Genomic DNA, 13,379 nt, shown 5'->3' with positions numbered 1-13,379 from the left:
TAAATGTCAGGAATTGTGAAAAATTGAGTTAAAAATGTATTTGGCTAGGTGTATGTAAACTTCTGACTTCAATTGTAGAGAAAGATTTAGAGCAAAAATCCAAATGCACCCACACAAAGTAGGCTAATGGACTGACAAAGAGTCTTACTTCTGTAGCAATGTAAAAATGCAAAACAACTATTCAGAGACTATTTACAATGTAGATAACCTCTGTCAATAAGATTTAGGCCTGACACAAAATGACAGTAGCCTACTTTGAATTCAGTGACTGCAGACAGATACTGAGAGAAGATACAAAACCCGATTTTTAAAAAGTATCCAATTTCCTTAGAAGACATGTAGGACAAATGCATATTTCACACTGTCACTTTAGTGTTTACATTTAACCTATAAGATACAATTGTGGTCAGGATCATAATCTCTCGCTCTCTCTCTTTCAGACACATGCACACACTCTCTCCCTTCCTCTCTTTTCCTCAGCCATACAGATACTCTCTAATAATCGTCTCTTAGGGGTTTCCATAATAAAATGTGTATTACAGTTACAACACGCCTCCCATTGCACGCACACACACACACACACACACACACGTTATGTTCTTCTATCCTTGTGGGGACCTAAAATGTATTTCCATTCAAAATCGTATTTTCCCTAACCCTAATCCTAACCCTAACCCTTACCCATAACCTTAACCGTAACCCAAACCCTAAACCAACTCCTAACGCTAAACCTAACCACTAACCCCTTACCCTTACCCTAACCATAATTCTAACCCTAATTGTAACCCTAACCCCTAATCTTAAAATAGCCTGTGTCCTCATGGGGACGTGGGAAATGTCCCCACGAGGGAGAATTTCCCTTGTTTTACTATCCTTGTGGGGACCCCCCCCCCCCCCCCCCCCCCACACACACACACACACACAGTATAATCATGTGGTACCCCTGGAAGCGTTGCTGCTACATCTGCAATTGCTAATGGGGACCCTTATAAACTAAACTAAATCATGATGCTATACAGCACTTTCATTCAATAAATCAGTCAAATCCCATTACACACAAACACCCCCACACATATACAGCACTTGCATTCAAAGCTATAAGGCACTTGCATTCAAAGCTATACAGCACTTGCATTCAAAGCTATACAGCACTTGCATTCAAAGCTATACAGCACTTGCATTCAATCAGTCAATCATCATTCACAATGATTTTATAAAGCCCTTAATGGCCAGATTGTTTCTCAGATCATTATGTGCATATAGTTCTGTCAGACTGATGGGTAATCAGACAGGATAGAGCCCACAAAAAGACGTTCATAGATGACCAGCAGGGTTCGATTATAACCGTAAAGGCTGTATATGGTACACACACTTCAAGACCCATGGTCAGATGAATTAGTTAGCTGGTTGTTTTTGTAGAAGGGAAGTGAGACAATCAGGGGAGTGGCAGCGTCCCGAGCAAAGCACAATGTTGCTGCCTCCACTCTACTCTAATTTTCTTATCTAACTACTAAGTTAGATAATGTTATCTTATTAGTTACGAAGCTGGGAGAGTTTCCAAACGAATAGCACCGGCAGAAACAAGCAACTTGTTAGTTGGCTATGTAAAAAAATACCACTCTAACTCAATATCATTTTAGCTAGCAAACATGACAAACAACCTAAGTTCCACAAATAAACACAAGTTACTCTAATCTCTATTTCATGGCTAGTTAGCTGGTTTTCTGTATGGCTAATGATGGGTACTGAAAGTAACAGCTTGGGTTGTTTTCATATGAATTACTTCAGGAGAAACAAGACAAAATGTGACCCGATTCAGGAAACTAGGCGTATGTCGCAAGTCACGACTTCACAGGAGAGCCGTTTGAACGTAAAAAATATTTTATGTGTTTTTTGGCAGAAATACCTTCTCGAACATGTGAACTTGCATGTGCCTTAATAACAAACTTTTATGCCATCTGTAAATATGAATAAAGTTGTTAAATGAAGAGCCTAGTTGGTTTAGCCAAAGAAAAAGTCAGGAACCCTCACGCTAGCCATAATTGGCTGAGATAATGAGTGGGCTGGACATGCCAAGAGATGAGTTTACGATTGTTCTGCGGTGTAGCATCTTGTGTCTATAAAATGAGCTGCTCGTTCTGCGTAGATAATCCTTTCTACTGCAGTAGCCACGGAGAACTGCAAATATGTTGCTACTGCTCTCAATAACATTGCTTCCCTGAATTTATCAGGCCATATCGACAAAGGTCAGTGGGAAAAAGTTGTGATGGACTACTTTCTGGAGGACGATCGTGCCATGCTGCCTCTCTCTGACTCTGAAAATGAATCAGACGATGAGGAAATCCCTGATTTTAGGTAAAAACATTTTCATTGAAGAAGACATTGTAGAGTCTTCTGATGATGGTGATGAGGAAGAAACAGCGATCAACAGTGTTGTTGTCATGGAAGAAGTTGACCGAGGTTTGAAATCAGTGGAACACAACGAGAAAACAAGCTGTGCAAACTAAACTGAAAAGACACAGGATGTCTTATTTAATGAAAGGGGTTGCAGTCTGCCGTGAAGCTTTCATCCATGTATCTGGGTAAGAATCTAGCTACAGTTTCAGATATTATACATTTCTAATTTTGTCAGAAAGTTATTTTCATTGCAAGTTAAGGCTTGCTCTTAGCTTTCCAGCTTGAGGATTTCGATGGCTGGCTTGCTAGCTAACGTTAACATTGAACCTAATTAATTTGTTTAATTTTAGCTATGACAATCAGTTTTTATTGCTCGTAACGTTACTCTATGGATTGGGATTATACAGTGGGGGGGAAAAGTATTTGATCCCCTACAGATTTTGTACATTTGCCCACTTACAAAGAAATGATCAGTCTATAATTTTAATGGTAGGTTTATTTGAACAGTGAGAGACAGAATAACAACAAAAAAATCCAGAAAAACGCATGTCAAAAATGTTATTAAATTATTTGCATTTTAATGAGGGAAATAAGTATTTGACCCCTCTGCAAAACATGACTTAGTACTTGGTGGAAAAACCCTTGTTGGCAATCACAGAGGTCAGACGTTTCTTGTAGTTGGCCCCCAGGTTTGCACACATCTCAGGAGGGATTTTGTCCCACTCCTCTTTGCAGATCTTCTCCAAGTCATTAAGGTTTCGAGGCTGACGTTTGGCAACTCAAACCTTCAGCTCCCTCCACAGATTTTCTATGGGATTAAGGTCTGGAGACTGGCTAGGCCACTCAAGGACCTTAATGTTCTTCTTCTTGAGCCACTCCTTTGTTCCCTTGGCCGTGTGTTTTGGGTCATTGTCATGCTGGAATACCCATCCACGACCCATTTTCAATGCCCTGGCTGAGGGAAGGATGTTCTCACCCAAGATTTGACGGTACATGGCCCCGTCCATCGTCCCTTTGATGCGGTGAAGATGTCCTGTCCCCTTAGCAGAAAAACACCCCCAAAGCATAATGTTTCCACCTCCATGTTTGACGGTGGAGATGGTGTTCTTGGGGTCATAGGCTGCATTCCTCCTCCTCTAAACACGGCGAGTTGAGTTGATGCCAAAGAGCTCCATTTTGGTCTCATCTGACCACAGCACTTTCACCCAGTTGTCCTCTGAATCATTCAGATGTTCATTGGCAAACGTCAGACGGGCATGTATATGTGCTTTCTTGAGCAGGGGGACCTTGTGGGCGCTGCAGGATTTCAGTCCTTCACGGAGTAGTGTGTTACCAATTGTTTTCTTGGTGACTATGGTCCCAGCTGCCTTGAGATCATTTACAAGATCCTCCCGTGTAGTTCTGGGCTGATTCCTCACCATTCTCATGATCATTGCAACTCCACGAGGTGAGATGTTGCATGGAGCCCCAGGCTGAGGGATATTGACAGTTCTTTTGTGTTTCTTCCATTTGCGAATAATCACACCAAATGTTGTCACCTTCTCACCAAGCTGCTTGGCGATGGTCTTGTAGCCCATTACAGCCTACTGTAGGTCTACAATCTTGTCCCTGACATCCTTGGAGAGCTCTTTGGTCTTGGCCATGGTGGAGAGTTTGGAATCTGATTGATTAATTGCTTCTGTGGACAGGTGTCTTTTATACAGGTAACAAGCTGAGATTAGGAGCACTCCCTTTAAGAGTGTGCTCCTAATCTCAGCTCGTTACCTGTATAAAAGACACCTGGGGCCAGAAATCTTTCTGATTGAGAGGGGGTCAAATACTTATTTCCCTCATTAAAATGCAAATCAATTTATAACATTTTTGACATGTGTTTTTCTGGATATTTTTGTTGTTATTCTGTCTCTCACTGTTCAAATAAACATACCATTAAAATTATAGACTGATCATTTCTTTGTCAGTGGGCAAACGTACAAAATCAGCAGGGGATCAAATACTTTTTCCCCCCACTGTAGTTCATTTTTCAGCTAGCTAACGTTAACGTGACATGTCTAAACAAAAGACCCCAAGATAAAGCTTGCTGTTAGCTAACTAACGTTAGCTGAGGTTAGATGGCTGGCTTGCTAACGTTAACATTGAACCTAATTTATTTGGTTAACTTTAGCTATGACAATCGGTTTGTATTGCTAGTAACGTTACTCTTTGGATTGGGATTATAGTAAAAAAATGTAGCTAGCTAACGTTAACGTGACATGTCTAAACAAAATACCCCACGTTAAAGCTTGCTGTTAATTAATTTACGTTTATGAATTGTGTGTAACTTTAGTGATGTTTTCTCAGAATGCCATTTCGCATTGCTAGTTATAGCCTAATGTTAGCTAGCTAACATTGAACCTGTTTGGTTAACTTTATGTAGCTATGACAATCGTTTTGTATTGCGAGTTAGCTAGCTAACATTACGTGTATGAAGTATGTGTAGTGATGTTATCTCAGAATGCCATTTCACATCTATAATAATACAAAAATATTTGTATCTGGAATTTGTCTTTCAGCATCAGTAGACCCCGCCTGACTCTCCTCTACCAGTCATACAGGGAGAATGGTCTAATGCCTAACATCAAAAAGAGAGCTGGCCCAGCAAAGGCAGCAGCGCAGTCATCAACTACATGCACCATTTCTTAACCAACTACAGAGTTTGGGAAACACATGTGGACCTGACTCGTGATAACTGCAGTGGCCAAAACAAGAACACGTTTGTGCTCTGGTATTGTGCCTGGCGGACCACGCACAAGCTCCACCACAGTCTGGACCTTCACTTCCTGATCACAGGCCACACCAAGTTTGCCCCTGACTGGTGCTTCGGCCTCATCAAGCAGCGCTTCAGAAAGACCAGAATGAACACTTTGTGTGAGATTGCTGGGGTTGTGAAGGACAGCACTGTGACAGGGGTCAACATCCCACAGCTGGTTGGACTGGAGGATGGTACGGTGCTGGTGGAAAACTATGGCTGGCAACAACACCTGACTCCGTACTTCAGGCCGTTGCCAGAGATCAAGCAGCACCAGCACTTCAGGTGAAAATCATTTTCATTGCATTGCATGAGGTTATTCTTGTTATCTAAACTTGGGAGGTGAATTGATGTTGTGCAGGGTTGTAATGTCTTATAATGTTTTGTTGTTGTTATTGCCTGGTTTACAGCTTCGATGCACTGGAGCCTGGTGTTGTTGTCGCCAAGGACATTTCGGACTGTCGGGACCAGGTTTCAGCTGCTGCGCAATGCTGACATCCTTCCTCCCATAGATGGTCTGCCTGTACAAGCACCACCTGGACTGGACACAGCTAGACAAACTTATCTTTTTGAGAAGATCAGGGAGTTTTGTGACGAAGAGGCTATGGACATCAAATGCCCTGCACCAAAGTCAAGGGCAGGACAGAAACAGGCTCTCTGAATATAGATTCCCTTGTTCATGCATTGTTTGGATGGACCAGTCATCAGCACTATCTGCAGTACCTCTATTCAAATGACTCTCTCCTAACACACACACCATATGTTGCTGCTACTATTTTTAATTTTTTATCCTGCTGCTCAGCCACTTTACCCCTGATTGTATGCATATAACTACCTTGTCTATCACTTTATATCATTATTGATATTGTTCTTGTACATACTGTATATTTTATTTATATTCACACCATCTATTTCTGATATTGCTACTATGCAAGTAACCATTTGGCTGTACCGTTCACACCTTCTGTAGAGACCCATCCACTTAGCAAGACTTAACATACTATTGATATATAACATGCATATTGATATGTGTGGTCGTAACATGATTTTGTGACATACCACAACAATATCATGTGACCGTACCAAGTGTCCACCACAAAAATATATGGCGCATCCACATAAATATATGGCGCATGCATCTGTTTATGTACTGTACATGTGCACCTCAGTGAGGTTTCAACTCAGGTTGCATGGCCTTAACTTATGTATGGAATACTATGTGATAAGTGCGTGTGTAACAGTATATAAAGTATGCTAATGTATGGTGTGAAGGCATTTGGGTAGTGGTCAAAGCACTTTAAAGTACTACTTAAGTATTTTTGGGGGTATCTGTACATTACTTTACTATTTATATTTTTGGCAATTTTTACTTTTACTTCACTACATTCCAAAAGAAAATAATGTACTTTTTACTCCATCCATTTTCCCAGACACCCAAAAGTACTCGTTACATTTTGACAGGAAAATTGTCCAATTCACACACTTATCAAGAGAACATCCCTACTGCATCTGATCTGGCAGACTCACCAAACACAAATGCTTCGTTTGTAAATTATTTCTGAGTGTTGGATTGTGCCTCTGGCTATCCATCAATTAAAAAAAAAAAAAGAGAAAAAAATGGTGCAGTCTGGTTTAATATGATTTACTCAAGTATGACAATTTAGTACTTTTTCCACCACTGGATGTGGCTGGTGGTTATAGCGTTTCTTTCACATGACCCATCAATTTAGACAAGTGTGTCTGGGTAAGCGTCATCTAATATTTATAAAATATTTTTTGTTTACCTGGAATTTTTCCTTGTTGTAGGCTACTACCACTTTTAGTCTTAATCTTTACTGTTTAGCACATGACCTCATGTGAATCCTTAAAGAGATGGGTGGGGCTGGCTTAAGACGGTGTAAACAATGCTGAATGGGTGTAGACAAAGGAGAGCTCTCCAGTAGGTAACAAAATATTCAAAGACCATTTTCTCAGTGTATCAACTTTCAAAGCAGAATGTCTTTCCCATTGTTCCTAAAAAATGCTGTGTATGATACACCATTTTGTAGCTCTGAGTCTCTACTTTTATCCAATGTAAAAAAAAGCTAAAGCAGTTCTCATGGTAACCAAACAAACAGACTTGCTAGTTTAGCTAACCAAACCATCTGTCCTAGTTTTCTATCATGAAAATGGAATTCAACAATGCTTCAAATCGACTTTTGCTTTCAAAGGCATTTCAAACATAGAACATGTAAGAATGAACAATGGTCATTGAATTCTACCATGCAAAAATACTGTGCTTTATAGGGGAATAATGCATGCTCTAGAATACCCTTCAAGCTAAACAAAAACAAGTATTCAACAATGCCATGGTATAAGTAGGTATACGCCATATACACACTTATTTTTCAGTGAGCATTGCGTGTACTCACGTCTTAATCCCCACGATATGTATCAAAGTAGTGGAGGTATATGCCATATCAATGAATAAGGCTGATGGAACAGATCAGAATGTTTAGCTTAAAATGTTGACAAACTATTATTTCTTCACATTTTAGGCACACGGTGGTAGATCTATGAGCGAATGTTCCGAAATGCAATTAGCGGAAAACACCTTTCTAAAATGTGCACCGCACATGTGAGTGGTTTCATGGACAGAGATGGAAATATCTGTTTTGAAATTTAGAAAGAGAGGAGATCTAAAGATGCAACAACTATCATGGTTTGCTAATATAACTAGGATAATGCCTTTGGCTGCTAGACAATGAAAGAACAAAAACTAATAGAACAGGAGAAAGCATATGAAGAAGTCAATATAAAATAATTGCCTCCACGTTTCTATGGATGGATTTTGGCTATAGGGTACTTTGAAGCAAGGTAAGACATGCCTCATGATATGAAGTAAAACGTCCAGGTTTCAAGCAATTAAGTAACTGGAGAAATATAGCGATGCTAATGATAGGCCTAACCGTACTCTGGTAGATGGAAAGGCTTTCCCAATAACCTTATCAATGAAATGTTAGCTAGTTAGTTACAGCCTATGCCTACCTGGCAGAATGATATCATGCTTACTTGCATAAATCCAGTGGCCATTTGTTTTGCATGTGCTACAGAAATACCACTATCCAAACAAGTGCCTGTGCACTTGAACTAAAGGGTAACTACACTAAAAGATTTCTTAGATTTTTTTCCCCCAGACCTCAAAAGTGGTCTTGTGATGTGGTGTAAGCATTGTTATGAACTTACAATATCAAATGCTGTTATTTTTCTATTAAAAAAGTGTGACTTTCTGTTTTCAACTCTCTAGAGACAGCAGGAGCGGTAGAGATACTCTCAATGATCGGCTATGAAAAGCCAACTGACATTTACTCTTGAGGTGCTGACTTGTTGCACCCTCGACAACTACTGTGATTATTATTATTTGACCATGCTGGTCATGTATGAACATTTGAACATCTTGGCCATGTTCTGTTATAATCTCCACCCGGCACAGCCAGAAGAGGACTGGCCACCCCTCATAGCCTGGTTCCTCTCTAGGTTTCTTCCTAGGTTTTGGCCTTTCTAGGGAGTTTTTCCTAGCCACCGTGCTTCTACACCTGCATTACTTGCTGTTTGGGGTTTTAGGCTGGGTTTCTGTACAGCACTTTGAGATATCAGCTGATGTAAGAAGGGCTATATAAATACATTTGATTTGATTTGACTTTGAGAGCAAAAACATGAAAAAAATGGGGAAAATCAGAAACCTGTGAATTTCTGACTCAGTTGACAGACTCATTTATCTGTTTCAATAGTAGACCTACAATTAGCCTACAGTACAACTTGGGTTGGCCTGGCTGTGAAAGACCAATATGGGGTTTATAATGTTAGAACATTCAGAGTGTATGTCACTGCTTCTCATACAATTTTTCACACAGGGTGCCTTTCCTTCGCCATGCGGGCCGTTTGGGAAATAGTATAGTATACCAACTTCTCAGGCACCACTACACCACTACACACAAAATGGAAAATTGTGTGCAGGTCCCAGACCGCTGCTGCACCTTCTTCACCACGCTGTCTGTGTGGGTGGACCATTTCAGTTTGTCCGTGATGTGTATGCCGAGGAACTTAAAACTTTCCACCCTCTCCAATACTGTCCCGTCGATATGGATAGGGGGCTGCTCCCTCTGCTGTTTCCTGAAGTCCACAATCATCTCCTTTGTTTTGTTGACATTGAGTGTGAGGTTATTTTCCTGACACCACACTCCGAGGGCCCTCACCTCCTCCCTGTAGGCCTGGCACCATCCCTACGGTGAAGCACGGTGGTGGCAGCATCATGCTGTGGGGATGTTTTCAGCGGCAGGGACTGGGAGACTAGTTAGGATTGAGGGAAAGATGAACAGAGCAAAGTACAGAGAGATCCTTGATGAAAACCTGCTCCAGAGCACTCAGGACCTCAGACTGGGGCGAAGGATCACCTTCCAACAGGACAGCAACCCTAAGCACACAGCCAAGACAACGCAGGAGTGGCTTCGGGACAAGACTCTGAATGTTCTTGAGTGGCCCAGCCAGAGCCCGGACTTGAACCCGATTGAACATCTCTGGAGAGACCTGAAAATAGCTGTGCAGCGATGCTCTTCATCCAACCTGACAGAGTTTGAGAGGATCTGAAGAGAAGAATGAGAGAAACTCCCCAAATACAGGTGTGCCAAGCTTGTAGCATCATACCCAATACAAATTTAGGCTGTAATCACTGCCAAAGGTGCTTCAACAAAGTACTGAGTAAAGGGTCTGATCACTTATGTAAATGTAATATTTCAGTAAAAAAAAAAATATATATATTAGAATAAGGCTGTAAAGTGGGAGCCACGATCTCACATTTGGACTCATCAGACCAAAGGACAGATTTCCACCGGTCTAATGTCCATTGTTCGTGTTTCTCGTGCAAAGCTGTCATCAAGGCAAAGGGTGGCTACTTTCAAAGGGTGGCTACTTCACAGATTTAAAATATATTTTGATTAGTTTAACACTTTTTTGGTTACTACATGATTCCATATGTGTTATTTCATAGTTGTTCTGTCTTCACTATTATTCTACAATGTAGCAAATAGTAAAAATAAAGAATAACCTTTGAATGAGTAGGTGTGTTCAAACAGACTGGTACTGTATATTAACAGATACATAGATATAAAAATACACTGCACTTTTTCCCACTTTCGTCAAGTGTATTCAGCTACTGTGAACAACTTCAAACACTCACTTAATAATATTCCAACCAATTTGACATGCGTTGGTATCCCACCTAGTTCTTCAAGATCAATATGAGTGTTGAGGCTGTTTGCAGCCAGCATCTCATTAGCGCTCGTCTTCATCCATTTGCTGTTATCTCACCTCAAGTCTGTACACGTCTGTACAGTACAAATGATCACATTCTAAAAACAGCACATAGTCTGTGGCTGGCTTAAACCAACGTAACACTTGCCAAATGGAGGATTGTGTAACAGCTAACACGTTTAATGTGCATCCAATAGCAGCGTGTGTCTGAAGCAATAATTCAAGTCTCTCGAGGGAAAGAGGGAAGGGAACAATTTTTACCAGGCAGCAGTCACCCATGCCTTCATTATACCAGGTAGACGAAGAAGAACACAAACGAACTGCAGCGTTCAGTCATTTTATAATGAGTATGGGGTGACACAGGTCACCTTATATGTGTTCTTCCCTCATTAAGAGGAAGAGGCTACTCAGCTACTGATTCCTGTGCAAAGATGAAGCCATTAGCTTTGTCTGGACAAAGTCTGCTCTTGTGCTGTGAGCTACAGATTTATAATTGCTATGTTTCCAGACACATACAGCTAAACTTTTGCCTAGGCATCCATACCCTGTCACAACACTTGACAATGTGTCTGTCTGCACTTTTAGTTGATATGCTACTTAGGCCTAACTGGATAACTTAGTGTCCATGTGTATTGAGTCACTATGTTACCCTGTTGTGTTCTTATTACTGTGCAATCATTCTTAGTTCAGTATAACGAGCAGCGACGTTTACACCGGACAAGAAGAGGTCAACAGCAAGATGCTCATTACACAGTCGTGAGAAGACGGTGAAGTGTTACCCTCCTCTGTTCTATTGTTTCTGTCCAGTTCAGACCGTGTCGGGCTATTTTGAAAATCATTAGCATTAAAACAGCTACTTGTTTCCATGTGGATTCACTCTTACCGCACAGACGTCAGAATCAAAGCAAGTCAATTACACCGCTACCGTTGACATATGGTGCAAGGGAGTCTGCTATTGCGCGGCTATTTATGGCTGCTCCCGGCTAGGTCAGTCAGTCACAAGGGACCCTTCGAAAATGCTGTCTAAACAATCCCTTTAATTGTGAGCAATGCCTTTAACGCACACACTCACACGCAATTCGTTTTACATTTTAAGTTTCGTACTGCATGTGTCACTCAAAAGTACTTAGAAGTTGATCTTGAGTCTCTTCACAGTTCACAAACTGGAAGGCTGTTGGGGGAGGGGGGGGGGGGGGGGGTGCAGATTCATTCTTGTCTCAAGATTATCCTAGAAGGGGGTTCGGGGATCTGTAATGCACATTGCAAAGAGTACAGAAAAAAAACACTCCCTAGTTGTGATCGCACATATAAAAGGATGATATCAGGTTTTCTATTCCATTTCAAGTGAATGGTATTTCAGATTCCCATCATCGACAAATCTTGTGTAAGGAAATGTTATAGGCCTACTCTCCTACTCACAATACTCTTTAGCCGATATACTGTCTCCCATCAGAGCTTAATGGAAGAAAGTTTGGCATTCTTGTGTAACCCATTTCATAAAAATAGCCTGGGCAAGACCTGATAGGACGGCCGGGATTGATTTATGAATCTAATCAGAGAGACGTAGGGGACACGCATTTATCCTGCACTTTGTATCAGCAGAGAAGGCACTTGAGGTCATTTGCTGGGAAGAACAGCCAATCACTTGACAAGATCTTCTCTCATTTCCCTTCCCATCTCACTCCATAATCCTTCTGATCAGGGATACTGTATGGAACATGCTGCTGGTTTGATATTAGGTTGGTTAATTAGGCACCCTATTTCTCACCAATGCTGTTTTCCTCTATTTGAAATACTATACAACCTTGTTTTATTGTGACTATGTAGATTTCCAAATGCAGCTCAAGGTTTATCAGCAATCCTCTGTCCATGAAAGAAATGGGCTGTGATTGCCTCTCAGCAAAGATAGCGTTTTAACTTGATCCGGTGAACATGGCCTCCATCCCAAATGGCCCACTCTTCCTCATATGGTGCCCTACTTTTGACCAGAGCTCTGCCATTTACGATGCACACGTGGCCACTCCGTACTGAAACAATAATAGGCCATCATACATTCTTCTGTCATGTAACATGAGAGCGTGTAGTGGCTAATCTAAAATACCTGAGTGATTCCATCACAGCTGGGTCAAATGGACAGAGCCACTGAGGCACACAATAAACTGTCAACATCTTGTGGTGATCAAACGATACTACATCTGTCCAAGATCTGAGATGATTGTCTTCCATACAGTAGATCAGCTTTTCTTTAACCATATATATATATATATATATATATATATATATATATATATATATATATATATATATATATATATATATAGTGTATAATTGTTATAAAGGGATGTGGGTCAGAGTTAATACATACTGGCAAACCATTTCCCTCATATAAGATACTGTATTGCAAGGCATAAACAGTAACTACACAAATGGAATTCATATTTTATTGTACAGTAATTTTTGTAGGCATCCTTTTCATAAACACATAAACACATTGTCTAGAATAGCAGCACAACAGGGCTTGTTGCTAACGCACCAGCTCCTGGTGATTGAACATTGTTTACCACACAATTACTGTGGTTAGCAGAAGGGTTCCTCCTTCTAATCACTGCCTTACTGTCTAAATGGCTATTACCACATAGAAGTCGTTTTTTTACAATCACTTCCCTTAAACCTGTCAATATCCAGATTGCACCAGGGATCGCACAACCGCCGTCCACGTCAGTGGCTTCTGCAGCAGTCACTGCAGATTGTCTGGGGTCCGCGTCCAAAATGGAACCCTATTCCCTATATAGTGCACTACTGTTGACCAGAGAGGTGCATGGAAATAATAGTGCACCATCTAGGGAATAGGATGCCATTTGGGTCGCTGTCAAGATCTGTACATTTGAGATGTACTACTACAAGACAG

This window comes from Salmo salar, chromosome 25, assembly GCF_965601325.2.
Source record: "Salmo salar chromosome 25, fSalSal1, whole genome shotgun sequence".
Classification (NCBI taxonomy): domain Eukaryota; kingdom Metazoa; phylum Chordata; class Actinopteri; order Salmoniformes; family Salmonidae; genus Salmo; species Salmo salar.
Note: the sequence above shows the minus strand (reverse complement) of the source record.